Consider the following 20,840-nt stretch of genomic DNA (forward strand, 5'->3'; position numbering starts at 1 on the left):
CTTTGACACGAAAGAGTCTTTTTCTGTTGATCAGTGTCAAAATAAAACAAATTAAATCCACTGTGATTCAATGTTGTAAAACAATAAAATATGAAAACGCAAGGGGGAGGTGAATATTTTTATAGGGTGTGTGTGTGTATGTACACACACACATGCACGCCTAAGACTTTTGCAGTTACACAGTACTGTACTTATACTGTATTACTTAGCAGAAATTAATGGCCAATGTCAGTAAATTACCATCTGGTGGTTATAATCCTTTGTCTTTTTCTCTTTTTAAGCTTCAGCTTTTACATCCTCTTACATCCTTGAAACTTATACATTCTCTTTAGTTTCCCCAAGTCCTTCACAAGAACTATGGCCATTAATGTCAGTTTATCACCCAGGGAAAATGAAGTTTTAATTATGATTCCCATAGCCCAGAATTTATAGCAACCCCACAAGTTCTAACAGTCCCTGTGGCATGGCTCCAAAATCCCCAAGCTGTCTGAGCCAGTTTTAAATTAGTAAGTTAAGGACTGTATCCACTAAACAGGACATATACTTTGTGTTGCAATATAAACTGAAATATATTAGAAGGAATTTCTTTCAATAATAATTTTTAAATTCCCTTAACTATACATTGAAAGATTCACAAGGAAATTAAATATAACTTTATAATTTTCTTCTGGGCCACTTACTTTGCTCTAATCATGGCTTACTATGCTATTAAAAAGTCACTTGTCTCATTTAATCATGGCTTAAATTAGCAGGGCATTTTACTGTGGCACTAACATATTAACAGTCTAAATTCAAAGGACTTTAGCTTGATTGAAGTGGAAAAGAATGCTAAGTATCTCAACTTGTGAAGGCAGAAGGGGTTGCTAGCAGTATCCTTGATAAGATAAGATCTTATTCTAGGATAAGATGAACTTGCATACGCATCATAAGATTTCTGTCTGTCCCATAGAGTAAGCATAATTTTGATATCATTGCCACCAGAAAATTCATGTCAAATGCAGTAATAGATAAACTCACTGGGGCTGAGGAAGCAGCCATGAAGTGCCACTGGTTACAGACCACCAGCCAGAACAAGTCCCATGAATCATGACCTACAGTACTGTGCAACAATCTTAGGCACCCAAGACTTTTTATGTGGTTTCAGATATGGTTGTGACCTCCACAAACCCCTGATCTCAACATCATCAAGGCTGTGTGAGATTACCCAGAAGCAAGTGAGACAGCCAAAGTCTGCAGAAGAACTGTGGGAAGTTATCCAAGATGCTTAAAACAACCTACCAGCCTATTTCTTATAAAACTCCATGACAGTATACCTAAGATGCAGTTTTAAAGGCAAATGGTGGTCACACCAAATATTGATTTGATTTAGTTTTCCAGTGTTTACTGCCTTTTACTGTAAATTCTTCTGATATTTTGAAATTCATTATTTTTGAAAGCATCTTCGCTTTACAGATTTATTTTATAAATGTGACTAAAACTTTTGCACGGTACTGCAGAATCAGCCCAAAACATTTTGAAATGCTGTGAGGTAGGAAACGAGAATTAACCAGCTTGAATACGGTGAGCTCCCACACACAGTAATGAAATAAAGCATCAGATCGTGTTTTCAAGAGTAATTCTTGACCAAATTAAGGAAGTTGGAAATGTGGTTGCTCCTTTTGAATATTGCCATGTGATCAGTTACGTCTGAGATAACCAGAATTAAGCTGAGGATATGAAGTTCAGAGAAGGATATGAAAATGGAAGTGAGCGAGCATGAGTGCATATTGACAGTTAACAAAAAAACCCAACCGTCCAACGTATAACTATTAAACAGCTAATAAAAGGTGATGTAGGCTGGTTAGACTGTGCTAAAAGAGATCCTTCCTGAGAAGTACTCTGCACTTGGCTGTACTTAGAAAGAGATTACTGCCAAAACGTAATAAAACTTCCAGGAACTGCAGAGGATGCCACTGACGAGTGACGTGGGAAAGTCTGTTCATAGAAGATATGGATCGGGTGCATCCTAGGTCATTGAGGATGGAACTAAGAGCACTAGCCACAGTTTTCTGATCTAGCTTGGGGAAAAGACTGATACCAGAATTGCAAATAGATCCTTGTTCAAAATATAGTGCTCGCAAAGGCCCAGTAGTAAATAAAGCAGGACAGCATATTTGCTTCTGTGCAAGGCTACTCTGCTCATCCTTCCTTTGCATTCTTCGTAAGGCCATAAGGTATAGGAGCAGAAGTAGGCCATCTGGCCCATCCAGTTTGCTCCGCCGTTCAGTCATGGGCTGATCCAATTCTTCCAGTCATCCCCACTCCCCTGCCTTCTCCCCATACCCTTTGATGCCCTGGCTAATCAAGAACCTATCTATCTTTGCCTTAAATGTCTTTACCACCCTCTGACTAAAGTAATTTCTCCGCATCTCTGTTCTAAATGGACGTCCTTCAATCCTGCAATGTGTTCTTAAAAGTGATTACGTTCCCAAATACACATCAGGAATTACTAGAAAGTATGAATGAACTGAATGCAACTATGTGTACAAAGCACATGAAATGCTGGAGGAACTCAACAGTCCAAGCAGCATCTATGAAAAAGAGTAAACAGTCAACGTTTCGGGCTGAGACCCTTCATCAGGACTGGGAAAAAAGATGATAAGTTAAGCACGAAGGTAGAGGGAGGGGGAGGAAGAAGTACAGGGTGAAGGCCTGATGAAGGGTCTCGACCTGAAGCGTCAACTGTTCACTCTTTTCCATAGGTGCTGCCTGGCCTGCTGTGTTCCTCCAGCGATTTGTGTGTGTTGCAAGGTGGTAGGTGATAAGTGAAACCAGGAGAGGGGGAGGGGTGAAGTGAAGAGGTGAGAAGTTGCTTGGTAAAAGAGACAAAGGGCTGGAGAAGGGGGAATCTGGAATGGGAAACGGTGAACTGGGGGGGTGGTGGCATTTCCGCAAGTTAGAGAAATCAATGTTCATGCCATCAGGTTGGACGTTACCCAGACGGAATATAAGGTGTTTCTCCTCCAACCTGAGTGTGGCCTCATCGCGGCGGTAGAGGAGACCATGTACTGACATGTCAGAATGGGAACAGGAAGTAGAATTGAAATGGGTGTCCACCACGAGATCCCACTTTTTCTGGTGGACAGAGCGTAGGTGTTCGCTGAATCTGTCTCCCAATCTACGTCGGGTATCACTGATATACAGGAGGCTATACCTGTAGGTGACCCCAACAGACTCATCTTGAGAGCAGATGCAGCAGAGGTGAAGGAACTGAGAGAAGGGAATGGCATTTTTACAAGTGACAGAGTGGGAATAGGTACAAGAAAATATTCCCTTCTCTCAGTTCCTCTGTCTCTGCCGCATCTGCTCTCAGGATGAGGCTTTTCATTCTGGAACTAGTGAGATAGCCTCCTTCTTCAAAAATGGGGGCTTTCCTTCCTCCACCAACAACGCTGGCCTCAACCGCATCTCTCCCATTTCGCGCGCGTCTGCCCTCACCCCATCCTCCCACTGCCTCACCAGGGATAGAGTTCTTCTTGTCCTCACCTACCGCCACACTAGCCTCCACACGTAATTCTCCGTAACTTCCACCATCTTCAACGGGATCCTACCGCCAAGCACATCCTTCCCTCCCGGTACCCACCCTTCCACCTTCTGCAGGGATCACTCCCTTCTCCACTTGTCCCTTCCCACTGATCTCCTAGCCGACACTTACCTTTGCAAGTGGAACAAATGCTACACCTGCCCCTCCCTCACTACCATTCAGGGCCCCAAACAGTCCCTCTAGTGAGACGACGTTTCACCTGTGAGTCTATTGGGATCATCTGCAGTATCTGGTGCTCCTGGTGTGGCCTCCTGTATATTGGTGAGATCCAGCGTAGATTGGAAGACTGCTTCACCGAGCCAGAAAAAGCAGGAATTCCTGGTAGCTACCTTTCAATTCTACTTCTCAGCCTCCAACCTGATGGCATGAACGTCGTTTTCAAAGTTCAAAGTAAAATTTATGATCAGAGTACATACATGTCACCACATACAACACTGAGATTCTTTTTCTGTGGGCATACTTAGCAAATCTATAGAACAGTAACTGTAAGCGGGATCTATAAACTGAAAACATCAGGAACTGTAAACAAACTTTGCAAATGCAGATGAATGAATAAATAAATAAATAAATAAATAAATAAATAGCAATGAATAACGAACATAAAATAACAAGATAAAAGAGTCCTTAAATGATTGTTGTTTTCCTCTTTTGCTAAACAGCCTGATAGCTGAGGGGTAGTAACTGGTCTTGAACCTGTTGCTGCGAGTCCTGAGGCTCCTTGTCCCTTCTACCTGATGGCAGCAGCAAGTAAAGAGCATGGCCTGGGTGGTGAGAATCTTTGATGACGGATGCTGCTTTCCTACAGCAGCAATTCAAGTAGATGTATTCAATGGTTGGGAAGGTTTTACCCGTGATGTACCGGGCCTAATCTTTCTTTCGTAGGATTTTCCATTTAAAGGTATTGGTGTTCCCCTCTGAGGTTGAAATGCAGCCAGTCAGCACACTTTCCACCACACATGTTCAGAAGTTTGCCCAGGTTTTTGATGACATGCTGAATCTCCAGAGACTCCTGAGGAAGTAGAGGTGCTGTTGTGCTTTCTGCACAAGTATATTTATATGATGGGTCCAGGACAGGTCCTCTGAGATGGTGACACCCAGGAATTTAAGGTTACTGACCCTCTCCACCTCTGATCCTCCAGTGATTACTGGACCTCCAGCCTCCCTCTCCTGAAGTCTAATATCAGGTCCTTGATCTTATTGACATTGAGTGCGAGGTTGTTCATACACCATTTAGCCAAATTTTCAATCTCCTCCTGTATGCTGATTCATCACCACCATTGATACAGCCCACAACACCAGCAAACTTGTATATTGTGATGCAGCTATACTTAGCCACACAATTATAGGTGTAAATCAAGTAGAGCAGGGAACTAAGTAAACACCCTTGCAGTTTCTTGAGCTTCTGGTAATTTCCCCCCCCCCCACCCCTTCACCATTCCCCCATTCCTGTTTCCCTCTCTCACATTATCTCCTTACCTGCCCATCACCTCCCTCTGGTGCTCCTCCCCCTTCCCTTTCTTCCGTCATTTTCTACCCTCTCCTATCAGATTCCCCTTCTCCAGCCCTTTATCCCTTTCACCAATCAACTTTCCAGCTCTTCACCCCTCCCCTCTCCCGGTTTCACCTATCACCTTACCACCTGGTACTTCTTCCTCCCCTCCACCCATCTTCTAGATCGAACTGCTCATCTTTTTTCCCAGTCCTGTTGAAGGGTCTCAGTGTGAAACGTTGACTGTTTACTCTTTTCCATAGATGCTGCCTGGCCTGCTGAGATCCCCCAGCATTTTGTGTGTGTTGCTTGGATTTCCAGCATCTGCAGATTTTCTTGTCTTTGTGCAACTGTGAGCGAGCTGCTACAATGGCTAATCAACCAGTAGCACTCACATCGTCTCTGATGAAATGCTTTGAGAGGGTGGCTGTGGCTAGATTTAACTCCTGCCTGAGCAAGGACCATAAGACATAGAAGCAGAATTAGGCCATTCAGCCTGTCGAGTCTGCTCCACCATTTTACCATGGGTGATCCCAGATCCCATTCAACCCCATACACCTCCCTGAACTCATTGCAATTTGCCTACCACCACAACAGGCCTACAGTGGATGCAATCTCACTGCCTTCCGCGTACTGTATCTTGCTCCGCAACTGTTTCCACGATTTCCTATCAAGAAACCACAGCCACTGCAGATCTATAACAACATCTCCTAATCTACAATCAACACAAGCACACCTCAAGAACGTATGCTTAGCTCACTGCTCCACTTTCACTATGCTCTTACCGTAACTTGTAGCCAGGCATAGCCCAAATGGCATCGATGGCCACATTAGTGGGATTGTATTACAGACTACCCAATAGTATAAGAGCTGGAATGTGAATTGATTATGGGGAGCAAGGACATGGCAGACCAATTGAATAATTACTTTGGTTCTGTCTTCACTAAGGAGGACATAAATAATCTTCCAGAAATAGTAGGGACAGAGGGTCCAGTGAGATGGAGGAACTGAGCGAAATACATGTTAGTAGGGAAGTGGTGTTAGGTAAATTGAAGGGATTGAAGGCAGATAAATCCCCAGGGCCAGATGGTCTGCATCCTAGAGTGCTTAAGGAAGTAGCCCAAGAAATAGTGGATGCATTAGTGATAATTTTTCAAAACTCGTTAGATTCTGGACTAGTTCCTGAGGATTGGAGGGTGGCTAATGTAACTCCACTTTTTAAAAAAGGAGGGAGAGAGAAACCGGGGAATTATAGAGCGGTTAGCCTAACGTCGGTGGTGGGGAACTGCTGGAGTCAGTTATCAAGGATGTGATAACAGCACACATTTGGAAAGCGGTGAAATGATCGGACAAAGTCAGCATGGATTTGTGAAAGGAAAATCATGTCTGACAACTGACATAGAATTTTTTGAGGATGTAACTAGTAGAGTGGATAGGGGAGAACCAGTGGATGTGGTATATTTGGATTTTCAAAAGGCTTTTGACAAGGTCCCACACAGGAGATTAGTGTGCAAATTTGAAGCACACGGTATTGGGGGTAAGGTATTGGTGTGGGTGGAGAATTGGTTAGCAGACAGGAAGCAAAGAGTGGGAATAAACGGGACCTTTTCAGAATGGCAGGCGGTGACTAGTGGGGTACCGCAAGGCTCAGTGCTGGGACCCCAGTTGTTTACAATATATATTAATGACTTGGATGAGGGAATTAAATGCAGCATCCCCAAGTTTGCGGATGACACGAAGCTGGGTAGCAGTGTTAGCTGTGAGGAGGATGCTAAGAGGATGCAGAGTGACTTGGATAGGTTGGGTGAGTGGGCAAATTCATGGCAGATGCAATTTAATGTGGATAAATGTGAAGTTATCCACTTTGGTGGCAAAAATAGGAAAACAGATTATTATCTGAATGGTGGCCGATTAGGAAAAGGGGAGGTGCAACGAGACCTGGGTGTCATTATACACCAGTCATTGAAAGTGGGCATGCAGGTACAGCAGGCGGTGAAAAAGGCGAATGGTATGCTGGCATTTATAGCAAGAGGATTCGAGTACAGGAGCAGGGAGGTACTACTGCAGTTGTACAAGGCCTTGGTGAGACCACACCTGGAGTATTGTGTGCAGTTTTGGTCCCCTAATCTGATGAAAGACATCCTTGCCATAGAGGGAGTACAAAGAAGGTTCACCAGATTGATTCCTGGGATGGCAGGACTTTCATATGAAGAAAGACTGGATGAAGTGGGCTTGTACTCGTTGGAATTTAGAAGATTGAGGGGGGATCTGATTGAAACGTATAAGATCCTAAAAGGATTGGACAGGCTAGATGCAGGAAGGTTGTTCCCGATGTTGGGGAAGTCCAGAACGAGGGGCCACAGTTTGAGGATAGAGGGGAAGCCTTTTAGGACCGAGATTAGGAAAAACTTCTTCACACAGAGAGTGGTGAATCTGTGGAATTCTCTGCCACAGGAAACAGTTGAGGCCAGTTCATTGGCTATATTTAAGAGGGAGTTAGATATGGCCCTTGTGGCTACGGGGGTCAGGGGGTATGGAGGGAAGGCTGGGGCGGGGTTCTGAGTTGGATGATCAGCCATGATCATAATAAATGGCGGTGCAGGCTCAAAGGGCCAAATGGCCTACTCCTGCACCTATTTTCTATGTTTCTATGTTTCTAATATATACTATATCTATATATAATCTATATATCACCGCCTGCTGTACCTGCATGCCCACTTTCAATGACTGGTGTATAATGACACCCAGGTCTCGTTGCACCTCCCCTTTTCCTAATAGGCCACCATTCAGATAATAATCTGTTTTCCTATTTTTGCCACCAAAGTGGATAACTTCACATTTATCCACATTAAATTGCATCTGCCATGAATTTGCCCACTCACCCAACCTATCCAAGTCACCCTGCATCCTCTTAGCATCCTCCTCACAGCTAACACTGCCACCCAGCTTCGTGTCATCCGCAAACTTGGAGATGCTGCATTTAATTCCCTCATCCAAGTCATTAATATATATTGTAAACAACTGGGGTCCCAGCACTGAGCCTTGCGGTACCCCACTAGTCACCGCCTGCCATTCTGAAAAGGTCCCGTTTATTCCCACTCTTTGCTTCCTGTCTGCTAACCAACTCTCCACCCACACCAATACCTTACCCCCAATACCGTGTGCTTTAAGTTTGCACACTAATCTCCTGTGTGGGACCTTGTCAAAAGCCTTCTGAAAATCCAAATATACCACATCCACTGGTTCTCCCCATCCACTCTACTAGTTACATCCTCAAAAAATTCTATGAGATTCGTCAGACATGATTTTCCTTTCACAAATCCATGCTGTATCCATCCATATTGTATGAATCCTCGTAGCTCAGTGATTATAATTCATTCATTCAGAATCTGGCAGAGTGTAGACAAATGGACAGCTAGATTTCCCTTGGTCTCTATGATTACTGGATACTTACTTTAAAAAAAAATTAGTGCCAAATATCTTTGTTAGGATGAAGACCTTATTTAAAGTATATTCCCATTGAAAAATCCCACAGACTGCACAAGGCAGAATGGATCAACACTTAAATCAATGCAGTATCCTCTTTGGGACTTCTAATTGCTTATTTCTATGCTGCTGTCATTTTGATGTAATTTCTGTGAGAAGCAATATCCCAAGAATAGCTGAGTTTATGCAGCAATTTCTTATAAGAACTCATTATCAAATCAAGAGTTTGTTTTTTTTTTCACTCCCAAATCTCACATTTGCTGTTCTGAATAATAACTGATTCATTCACTTCGTGCCTGCCATTTGCACTTCTTTATCATCTCAGCTCATGGGAAATCACTTGTCAAGTTCCCTTACATGCACATTGATGCTAATTTTTTTTCAAACCATGAACAGTTTAAGGGAAATGTTTGCTTGATATTTTAGCACACTGCAAATACCCGTATGTTTTTACTTGTCCATCTGCCAGTCTCCGGTGGTCACAACTATTTGAAAACATTTGATACCTAAGAGTAAATGTGTAAATAGTTTCAAGAATGGGCATAAGATAATATCATCTTCATATTGATTCCAACGTCTCTTGTTATCATTGAACTATTTCTTGATACATTCAATTTCCTTTACCTGTTACTTATTTGGCATTCATTGCTCACTGCATGACATGAGTTCTCCCTTTACTCCTTACTTTTAAAAACTTAGTTTGAGGTGTCTTTAAATATTTCACCATTCAAACCATTTGGCCAGATAAATTTTAGTATTATTGATGTTGTTTAATTTTGGAAAATGTAATTTATTTTGTTGTTTGTTAAGAAGGTACTCCTTTGTTCATGAAATCCCGTCAGCCCATTTGAGCTAAACCTTCCAGGATATCAAGCCAGCTATTGTGATTGTTATAAAGTCAACGGGGAGACACTGAAGCTAGTGGATATATAAGTGTTTATTCAGTAAAAACGAGCCACAGGCATCATATTTCAGATACTCTTGGAAGAAGAGATCTTCCTAGCCTATTACATGACAATTTTATATGCTAAAGATCAAAGGTAACAGCAGGACAAGTCTATAGTTAAAATGTATCTACATTGCTTCATTTGTATTGCATATCATTTTCAGACGCCTCCATCTTCACACCCACACTCCAGACACCCAAATTGAATGTTAATTCCCACTGGCTCTGGGGTGCATTCGTGCATATGCAGGCTTCTTTGGTCAAATGGCATGCTTCTTTGTTTGCAATTGGCTCCAGCCTGCAGCTCCGTGAAGACCATCGTTCTGAGCCGTGTTTTAAATTCAATCTGCAATTCACATTCAAATCTGAAGAATGGCTGCCGTTAAAATTAGTATTTGCTATATGCCCTAACACCAACTATGTGGCTGCACATTCTGGCTATATAGATTCAGACAGCATAAAGTCATTTACCGTGACACAAAAATGCAGCGGGTAGAAATGCAGCTCACAACTGTAGTGACCCTGGTTCAATCGCAATCTCTGAATTAACGTAGGATTATTGCAAATGTGGTTAATGGTCTGTATGAAGGCTGGGTGAGTGAAAGGACTAATTTCTAAACTGTATCTCTGTATGATTCTATGAGAATAGAAACACATCCTTTGATGCTAACCATCAAATACACTTCTATACTAACACAGTCAACAAAGAATCAAAATCACTTTCATACCCTTTTCAAAGTTCAAAGTAAATTTATCGAAGTACATCTATGTCACCATATACCACCATAAGATTCATTTTCTTGCAGGCATTCACAGTAGATACAAAGAAATACAATAGAATCATGAAAAAAACTACACACAGTGAAGAGTGACATTGATGTGCAAATGACAAACTGTGCAAATAAATAAAAACAAAATAAACAGTAAATAAATCATACTGAGGAAACAAGCTGTAGAGTCCTAAAAAGTGATTTTAACTCAGTTAGTCATCAAGTGCCATGCCAAGATTTTCACTTGACCTTTGCAGCTCTAAACCCAGATGCTTTGGGCATATATGGAAGTTTTCCCACAAGTTTACTGTATTTCATTAACTGTACACACTCTGCCAGCTCCCCAACAATCCAATAGTTGTCGAATCTAGCTTGTCAGATCACTCTTCAGAGCCTTTGCACATGGCACCAGGCCCTTTTTTCAGTTAGGATTTAGATTGCTCCATTTAAGATCCCAGCAGCCAGAGCTGGATGACTTACTTCATGATAAAGCACGTTGTCTGTCTACACTTCTCCTGGCCTTGGAAAAGTAGAAAGCAGCCAGCATAATCAAAGACCACACCCATCTCAGACATTCTCTCTTTTACACCTCCCATCAGGCAGAAGATGCAAAGACCCAAAAGCACTTCCCACCAGAATCAAAGATAGCTCCTATCCTGCTTTCATAAGACAATTGAACGGACTTCTTGTAAACCACAAAAACAAGAAAATCTGCAAATGCTGGAAATCCAAAGCAACACATGCAAAACAGCAGGTCAGGCAGCATCCATGGAAAAGAGTACAGGGTGGGCATTTTGGACTGAGAGGGAAGGGGGGAGATCCCTGAATTAGAAGGTGGGGGGGGAAGGGAAAGAGACTAGCTGGGAGTTGATAGGTGAAGCCAAGCGGGTGGGAACGGTCAAAGGCTGGAGAAGACAGAAACTGATAGGAAGGAGAGTGGACAATAAGAGGGAAAGGGGAGGGGACCCAGGAGGAAGTAATATGCTGGTGAGAAGAAGAAAAAGGTCAGAGTGGGGAATAGAGGGGGAGGGTGATTTTTGTTCACTGTAAGGAGAAATTGATATTCATGCCATTGGGTTGAGGGTACCCAGACAGAATATAAGGTGTTGCTCCTCCACCCAGAAGGAGAAATTGATATTCATGCCATCAGGTTGGAGGGTACCCAGGCGGAATATAAGGTGTTGCTCCTCCACCCTGAGGGTGGCTTCATCTTGGCACGAGAGGAGCCCATGGATTGACCTGTCGGAAAGGTTTCAGGAATCGGAATTGAAATGTTTGGCCACCGGGAAGTCCCACTTCCCACTTGCGGCAGCTGGTGCGGAGCTGCTCAACGAAGCGGTCCCCCAATTTACAACCGGTCTTTTGTACAATAAGATGGACTCTTGTCTTCTCAATCTATTTTATTGTGGTCTTGCACCATATCTGCATGCACTTTCTCTGTAACCATAACACTTTACATTCTGCCCCGTCATTGTTCTGCCCTCATACTACCTTGATATACTGATGTGTTTAACAAAATCCATGTAGGTGGCATGCAAAACAAAGTGTTTCACTGTGTCTCAACTCATGAAATTAATAATCCAATCACTAATTCACACGCAGCATTTTTATAGGAGCTTTGTACTTTCCAAGACTTGGACCCTAGCTAAGTTTTTATTTTGTTTATTGTTGCCTCAAATTATTTAGATTTAATGAGAAACAAGTCAAAATATGCAGATCTTTAATTTCTAGTGGTTCAATGAGCTGAATGGTTCAGGTGTGGGTTAACAAGGTACAAGAATAGAATTTCTTGATTTCCATCCTATACCCTTGCTAATGCAATGCATTTTTTGACTTCCTATTTTGACTTTTGATATTACTGTACTTACTTCACCTAGGGTATTCTCATTTAGTTATTTGATTCATCTAGGATATTCTCACTTCCATTTTTTTCCTGTAAAAATGGTATGATTTTTCATATGGATAATGAAAGTATTATTACCTGTTCATTGGTCTTTGACAAATGGCACAATAAGCTTGGTAAAGAAATAACAAGAAATACAACATAAATAACAAACAAAATAAGATACTCTGCTGATATCAAACAAGATTTTGTCAAGAAGCAAATGTTGGCAGGTAATCTGGGCCAGAGATAAATGGATTGCAGATGTTAAGCATTACACTGCTCTGACTCAAACTTTCATTCAGTTTCAGTTTCATCCTGGATGAAACTCTGGGCTTCCTCTCCTTTTGGGAAGAATAGCAGACATGGAATCTTAAAATCATGGAATCTTTCTGGAGCAGGAGGCCACAAAAGATCCACAGTTTTCAATTCCCTTTTTCCTGGGCAACTTCCAGGACCATCTTGGGTCCCTTGCTTTTCCTCCTTGTGATGAGGACATTGCCTAACATAACTTATACCACATATCTCAGACCTACAATTTAAAATAATATTGCAGAACTTTTTAATGGTATCTCATGTAGCTCCAAGGAGCAGATTGAGTTAATAAGCCAGCACTAGTCCTCGATCCATCGTGATAATGACATCACAGAATCTCCAGTCTCCTTTTGATATTACAAGCAACCATCAGCAGTTGAAATCGCCAAGAAACGCCTACACCGACACACAAAATAATCTGCACAGATGCTGCCTGACCTGCTGAACACCTACACTGACTACTGATTAGAATGATAGCAGAGTGATGTTTGCATAGATTCTAGTCACTGAACATAATTGGCTCCCAGAACTAATCACACAGATCCTGACTGGTTATAGCAGCAGAGATCCCGAGCTTCTAGATGCACGTCTGCCTTTGTCAATAACTGCCTAACATTTGGAAGGGTTCACATCTTCCTAGGTCTTGCCATGAACCTTCATTGTCAGACAACAGCAGGGGCAAGTTACGTTTGGATCCATTCAATCAACAGCTTCAGCAAAACCTTTCACTCAGCATGCTCAAGCGAAAACATCATCTGCACACTCAGGTGTTCATAGCCTTGGTTCTGTATTCACCATAGACTGAACAACTTCCATCGGTTTAGAAGATTAGATCCATTAGCGAAACAATTTGATTTGAGGTGAAATGCATCATTATAACAAGAAAGGTGGAGACAAGTACTGGGACAATGTACTCTCTCATTACCCATTCATTAATATCTTGGCTAATATGCTGTCGTGGTGTAAGGCAGAGACAAATATTAGTGGGCAACAAGTGGAAATCAATGATAAACACAAGAGATTCCACAGATGCTGGTAATCTCGAGCAACACACACAAACTGCTGGAGAAACTCAAGCAAGTCAGACAGGGTCATGAGGATGGGTGACATTAGTGCCTAGTTTTAATAATATTGTACTTGTGCTGAATGCATTTCATATCATACCTTCTGGAATGATGGTGAAGGGCTGCAGTGCACTCCCAGTGTCTAGAGTTGTTTTCTGTGCCCGTGAGGCACAATCCCTTGAGACAGGTTACAGCATTTACCATTACAAATAATCTTGTGACCAATTTAGTCATCAAGACTCCCCCACCCCATGAATCTTTCTGCTTCCGTTGTGGCACTTATGGAATACCTCATACATCACTGTAATCAAATCTTGTTTTACCTTTGTCTCATTCCCTCTGACTGCCCCCTGGGACATTGGTTCAGATTTTAGTTACAACACTTACAAACTGCATGAGTATTATATCTACTGGATGCTAATTGCAATCTTAATTACTTTGTTTTAACCCCTACATCAATCTTAAATGGAAACTTTAAAACAATACTTATGATACTTCAATTTCTCATTTTCTAATTTATTCTCCATCATATACTGACATCAAATCAGGAATGTGACAAGCTGGAATTCTACAGCAGTGTAACAATCAACAGAAGACTTCAGGGATTTTTTTTCTATTCTACTGGGATCCATGGTTCAAAATTTCTTCCAACTCTCAAAGGAAATATTGTTATTTCTGTTATACAATTAAAAAAAACATAATGCAATTTTTGAAGTTTAGAATTTTGCTAGCAGATCAGCAAATAAAATTCTCTAGTTACCACAATGGGAAGGAAACTCGCTTCTCTTGATGAATTCCTGATAACAGTCCACAGTGATACTCCACATTATTTCAAAGAGGAAAAAGAGTTGTGCCTCATGTCCTAGTCAACCAGCACCACCAACTACGACCTGGGCAATGCCTGCACAGTGGCCAAGACGGCAAGTGTGAAAAATCAAGATGTACTTTTCAGAGCAAGGAGGTTAGGGAAGGGTGGCAGTTCTGTGTATAACACTGATAATCGACCATGCACACAAGCTGGTAGGTTGATAGAACAAGCATATGAATAACTGCTGTGCAGAGTATTGGGAGAGGAGTTGAAGGAGACACTGATGCATTTATGCTCAACCAGAAAGTACTGACTTTGAAGTAGGAAAGTTCACATTTTGTTTCATGCAGATCCCAGTGAATAACGGCTAGACATGAACAACAGGAATTCTGCAGATGCTGGAAATTCAAGCAACACACATAAAAGTTGCTGGTGAACGCAGCAGGCCAGGCAGCATCTCTAGGAAGAGGTGCAGTCGACATTACAGGCCGAGACCCTTCGTCAGGACTTCGTCAGGGCTAGACATGATTCATTATGGACCAATTTTCATTAAATTTGTAGTAAGGCCTTATCAGAACTTATCCATCCTTCCTTTCCTTATTTGATACTGTAGCAATTCGGCTGAAATCATCATTCCATAAGTACTGCCTTCATTAGAACCTACTCCTCCCCCAGCTCCAATTCTAGACTGCATCTCTGTAACAATGGCCGAGCGATTACACAATGCAACTGCAGTAGTGATGCAGCTTCAACTTTATCCTCCTCACCCTCACTATCAAGGACACCGTCAAGAGCATGTGCCTCACCTCTTTGCACACTGTGGGTTCGCAAAGAAGGTGTGGAGGAAAATGGAAGGGACAGTGCAAAGATTCATGCCCAGCAGCTGCGTTACCGAGGACTCCATGATCTACGGGCTGTTCCCAGGGACGCACACGGAGACAAACATCCGGTGCTGCTGGCAGATCATCAATTCGGTGAAAGACGCGCTTTGGTCTGCCCGAAACTTGATGGTCTGCCAGCACATGGAGATGTCCATGACTGAATGCTGCCGACTGGCTCACTCTCGCCTGCAGGAGTAGGTGCTGAGGGATGCACTCAAGCTTGGTGCAGTCACCGCGAAGGCCCGGTGGGGAAGGACCACAGTTTAAGGTCCATCACCCGTGGGAGTGGGAGGGGTTGGGTGGGGAGGAGACCTACCCTCATCAGCGGCGTGGACAGATGAATCAACATGGTGCCCCAGGAGTGGGTGGAATTGTTAATTTGGAAAAGGAATTAGAGCCAACGCCTGCCTTTATTGTTGATAATTTTATTGTAAATAAGCCTTAACTCTTGACCAAGGGTTGAGAGTAAATGAATGATTTATTGTAAACATCTTTCATTTGTATACGAACAGAGAGTCAACACATAATTTTATTGTAAATAACTTTATTTATTGAATAAGGACTCAGGATCAACGAATGTTTTTTTTATATGTATATAACTTTATTTTGTAATACTTCTGAATAAAGTATTTTTGGAGAAAAAAAAGAATGCAGTATCACCAAGGTCCCTCACCGTCCAGTACATTTCCCCTTCTTGGTACTAACATCGAGTGGTGGGGGAGCGGGGGGAAGTATAGGAGCCTGAAGTTCAAAGCTCAAAGTAAATTTAATATCAAAGTACATATACGCCACCATATACAACCCCAAGGTTAATTTTCTTGCAGGCATACCCAGTAAATCCAAGAAACACAATCGAATCAATGAAAGACCGTGCCCCAAAGGGCGGACAATCAGCCAATGTGGAAAAGACAAGAAATAGTGCAAATACAAAAAAAAATAAAATAAAACTAAATAAATAAGCAAATAAAAAAAGTTAAAGTCTGTCCCGAGCCTTGTGACCCATCAGGCCGGTGCTTATGCCGATTTCTGTGGCGTGAAACGACTGAGAGTACGAGACTCCCCCCCGGATAGGACACCAGTCTATCACGAGGTTAACCCCCAGCATTTGCCGGTACCCATTTTCAGCTGGGTGGACTGGAGCAGTGTATGGTTAAGTGCCTTGCTCAAAGACACAACACGCTGCCTTGGCCGAGACTCGGACCCACGATCTTCAGCTTGTGAGCCCAACACCCTAACCACCTGGCTACGCACCACAAATAAGTAAATAAGCAATAAATATTGAGAACATGAAATGAAGAGCCCTTGAAAGTGAGTCCATAGGTTGTGGAAACAGTTCAGTGATGGAGCCAATAAAGTTGAGCGAAGTTATTCGGGAAGAGTTTAGATCATAAGACATAGGAGCAGAATTAGGCCATTTGGCCCACCAAGTCTGCTCTACCATTTAATCATGGCTGATCCTTTTCTCCCCTCCTCAGCCTCACTCCCCAGCCTTCTCCCCATAACCTTTGATGCCATGTCCAATCAAGAAGCTATCAAGCTCTGTCTTAAATATCCCAAATGACCTGGCCTCCACAGCTGCCTGTGATAATAAATTCCACAAATCACCCTTGTGAACCTCCTCTGAACCTTCTCCAATGCCAGCACATCTTTTCTAAGATGACGAGCCCAAAACTGTTCACAATACTCAAAGTGAGGCCTCACCAGTGCCTTATAAAGCCTCAGCATCACATCCCTGCTCTTGTAATCAAGACCTTGCATTTGCATTCCTCACCACCAACTCTACCTGCAAGTTAACCTTTAGGGTGTTCTGTAAAAGGACTTCCAAGTTCCTTTGCATCTCAGATTTTTGGATTTTCTCCCCACTTTAAAAATAGTCTGCACATCTATTTCTACTACCAAAGTGCATGACCATGCATTTTCCAACATTAAATTTCTTTTGCCACTCTCTTGCCCATTCTCCTAATCTGTTTAAGTCCTTCTGCATCCTACCTGCTTCCTCAATAATACCTGCTCCTCCACTAATCTTTGTATCATCTGCAAACTTGACAACAAAGCCATCTGTTCCATCATCATTGTTATACAGCGTAAAAAGAAGTGGTCCCAACAACAACCCCTGTGGAACACCGCTAGTCACTGACAGCCAACCAGAAAAGGATCCTTTTATTCCCACTCGCTGCCTCCTACCAATCAGCCAATGCTCTAACCATGCCAGTAACTTTCCTGTAATACCATGAGCTCTTAACTTGGTAAGCAGCCTCATGTGTGGCACCTTGTCAAAGGCCTTCTGAAAGTCCAAATATACAACATTTACTGCATCCCCTTTATCTATCCCAAGTGTGATCTCCTGACAGAATTCCAACAGGTTCGTCAGGCAAGATTTTCCCTGATGGAAATCATGCTGACTTTGTACTAGCTCATCCTGTGTCACCAAGTACTCCATAACCACACCTTTAACAATTGACTCCAACATCTTTCCAACCACTGAGGTCAGGCTACCTAGTCTATAATTTCCTTTCTGTGGTCTCCTTCCTTTCTTAAAGAGTGGAAAGTTTCTTCCTTTCGCCCATTAGGTTTATAAATAGTCAACATTACCTTGTTTTTCCTATTTTTGCACACTTTATCATAATTTTATGACTTTGCTCTGTATTGCTGCTGCAAAAGAAGATATTTCACATCATTTAAGTCATCTAAACCAGCATCAGCAGGTTTTCTCATGCTTGTTTTTCTGTTGTAGATTTTGTTTACATTGTTTTGCTGAACGTGTGGGCAAGTGGCCAAGCGGTTAAGGCATTGGACTAGCAACCTGAAGGTCGTGAGTTCGAGCCCCAGCCGAGGGAACATCTTGCGTCCTTGAGCAAGGCACTTAATCACACATTGCTCTGTGACGACACTGGTGCCAAGCTGTATGGATCCTAATGCCCTTCCCTTGGCCTAATGCCCTTCCCTTGGACAACATCGGTGGCGTGGAGAGGGGAGACTTGCAGCATGGGCAACTGCTGGTCTTCCATACAACCTTGCCGAGGCCTGCGCCCTGGAGAGTGAAGACTTTCCAGGCAAGATCCATGGTCTCGCAAGACTAACGGATGCCTTTATTTATTTATTTGCTGAACATTGTGGGCATATTATGTTGGCACTGAATGTGTGGCTATACTTGCTCCAGCACATTCCTTAGGTCGTGTTGGTTGTTAATGTAAGTGACGCATTTGACTGTATGCTTTGATATACAGTATGTGGTAATCTGATCTAATATAGCATAGAAACAAGCCAATCTTCCCACTGATTAAATATCCATTTTCACTAGCTACATACCTATTCCCATTTAATCCTCCCCCATGCTCACCTATCCACTTGGGGGCAATTTACAATGGGAAGTTAACCTACCAAAACACACAGCCTTGGATTACAAGAAGAAGCTGCAGCATCCAAGAAAAGCCCATGTAATTAGTCAGAATATGCAAACACCAGACACACACACACAGCATTGCAAGCTATAAATAAACTTTCAGTATATTCTGGTCACTCTAAGTAAACAGAAACCAAATGGACCAAATGTGAAGAACTGAGTCAAAGGGCATCAGGGACATCTTGATGACGTATTGTTTTAAAGACCTAACATTCAAGCAATCCTAGTGATCAGTTTAATTGAATTGTCACAGCTGCTTGTAAATCAGTGCCATGTGAAAGTTGCTGCAAAGCAGTTATGTTTCTGGAACAATGTTAACTATATTAGCAGTCTAAATGAAGGGTCTCGACTTGAAATGTTGAGTGCCTTTTCCCTCTGCAGATGCCACCTGACCTGTTGAGTTCCTCCAGTACCTTGTTTTTGGCTCCAGGTTCAAAGTTCAAAGTAAAGTATGTATACTACATTCAACCTTGAGATGTGTTTACTTACAGACAGATACAAAACAAATAAACCCAATAGACACCATTTTTAAAAAGACCGTCAAGTACCGAGTGTGCAGGAAAAAAAGAAAATTGTGTAAACAATAAAAGTAAGTGATTCAGAACCGAAGTTCACAACAGTGAAACTACAGCCATGAAATTAGTCACCACTGCAGCCAATTCAGGAGCCAATCAGTTGCAGACCACAGCTTCAGTTCAGTGCAGACATGAGTAAATCTCATAGAGTAGCAAGCTGAACTGGCCCATCCCTCACCTCCAGCCCCAACACCTAGAACCTTTTCAATCTGATCCAGCGCTTAGGTTGTCCAAACCTTGGGTCGTTTCTCATTCTTGGATCTGAGCCCTACCACTTCAATACATTCTCGGATCTTTGAGCCTTCAGTTCACACTGCAAAAAAATAACAGGTTGTACGGGTGGTTCAAAAGCTCAACTCTGAAAGGGACATTACAGACTATTGATTGCAGTGATCATATCCAAGAAAAAGTGTGATTAATACAATAATTTATAATTTTGTTTGCTACCAGCAAGTTATCGCTATGCTTCACCAGCATCTGAGGTCTCTTGTACCTCAATATGAAGCGATAGTACATTTTTTTCCCTGGAAATTATTTTTAAGACAGACATGCTAACTTATTTAGATCTCCATTACTCTTTCTGTCAGTGAATCCAGATGTTACAAAAAAGGATAAAATTTTTAAAAATGAAGTAGTAAAGCCAAAGCAAGTTCATGTGTTTACAAGATTTTGATAGTAACTCAGAGATATCAATAATTCAATTCCATCCACAAACTCAAAGAGTAATGTGCTAAGTTTCCTTTTCCAATCTAAAACATGGATTTATTTTACAGAGATGTCAGCTGAAAGTGCACTGCAAAATAAAAATGATCTTACAAATTAATTCTGAGGCTCTATAATAACCTCTAAATTCTGTTCCAAGTGTCATCTTTAACTACTGAATTTTCCTTTGTGTCTTCAGGTTGCCTGATGCTCTAAGAACATTCCATCACCTTCAAGGTACAAACCAGGACTGTGACAGGATGGTTGCCACTTGCGTGGAAGAGGTGAGCTTCAACAATGCTCCTGATACCTGACACCAATCAGGATAAAGTAGCCTGCTTGATTGGCAGCCCATTCCCCACCTCCTTAATTATTCAGTCTTCCCACCACCTGCACACTACTGTCACAGTTACTCACCTATGTTATTTCCAGCAGTACTTCCCCAACCTTCACCACTCCCAAGGATAAGGTTAGCAGATGCATGGGAATACCACTACCTGCAGGTTCCCCAACATATCCTGACTTGGAAGCACATTGCTGTTCCTTCAGGTCTAGAGCCTGGTGCTCTTCTATCAATAGCAAACGGACTGCAATGTTCCAAAAAGTGAATTCAATTATCCCAGACCTGCTGGTAATGCACAAAGCTTAAGTTCTGGGTGGCAGCGTGCCAGGATACAAAAGGAAGGGCATTCTCACACTAATCTACAAGGAAAAAAAAGAGGAAGAAGGCAAATGTCAGGAATTCAATAGACAATAGACAATAGGTGCAGGAGTAGGCCATTCAGCCCTTCGAGCCAGCACTGCCATTCACTGTGATCATCGCTGATCATCCATAATCAGTACCTTTTTCCTGCCTTCTCCCCATATCCCCTGACTCCACTATCTTTAAGAGCCCTATCTAACTCTTTCTTGAAAGAATCCAGAGAATTGGCCTCC

General features: G+C 42.3%; 1 long non-coding RNA gene across 2 annotated transcripts in view; it reads right to left on the reverse strand.

Annotated features, from left to right (window-relative positions):
• LOC140196216 (uncharacterized) overlaps positions 1–20,840 on the reverse strand; it is a 69,894-nt gene that overhangs the window by 32,521 nt on the left and 16,533 nt on the right. Inside the window, exon 3 of one of the 2 annotated variants that reach the window (XR_011885650.1) lies at positions 16,466–19,515. The exons of the other annotated variant lie outside the window; for it this stretch is intronic. This is a non-coding gene — a long non-coding RNA (uncharacterized lncRNA). Of the gene's footprint in view, positions 1–16,465; positions 19,516–20,840 lie in introns of those variants that run through there. 2 annotated transcript variants of the gene reach the window in all.

Source organism: Mobula birostris, chromosome 4 (genome assembly GCF_030028105.1).
Source record: "Mobula birostris isolate sMobBir1 chromosome 4, sMobBir1.hap1, whole genome shotgun sequence".
In the NCBI taxonomy this organism is placed as follows: domain Eukaryota; kingdom Metazoa; phylum Chordata; class Chondrichthyes; order Myliobatiformes; family Myliobatidae; genus Mobula; species Mobula birostris.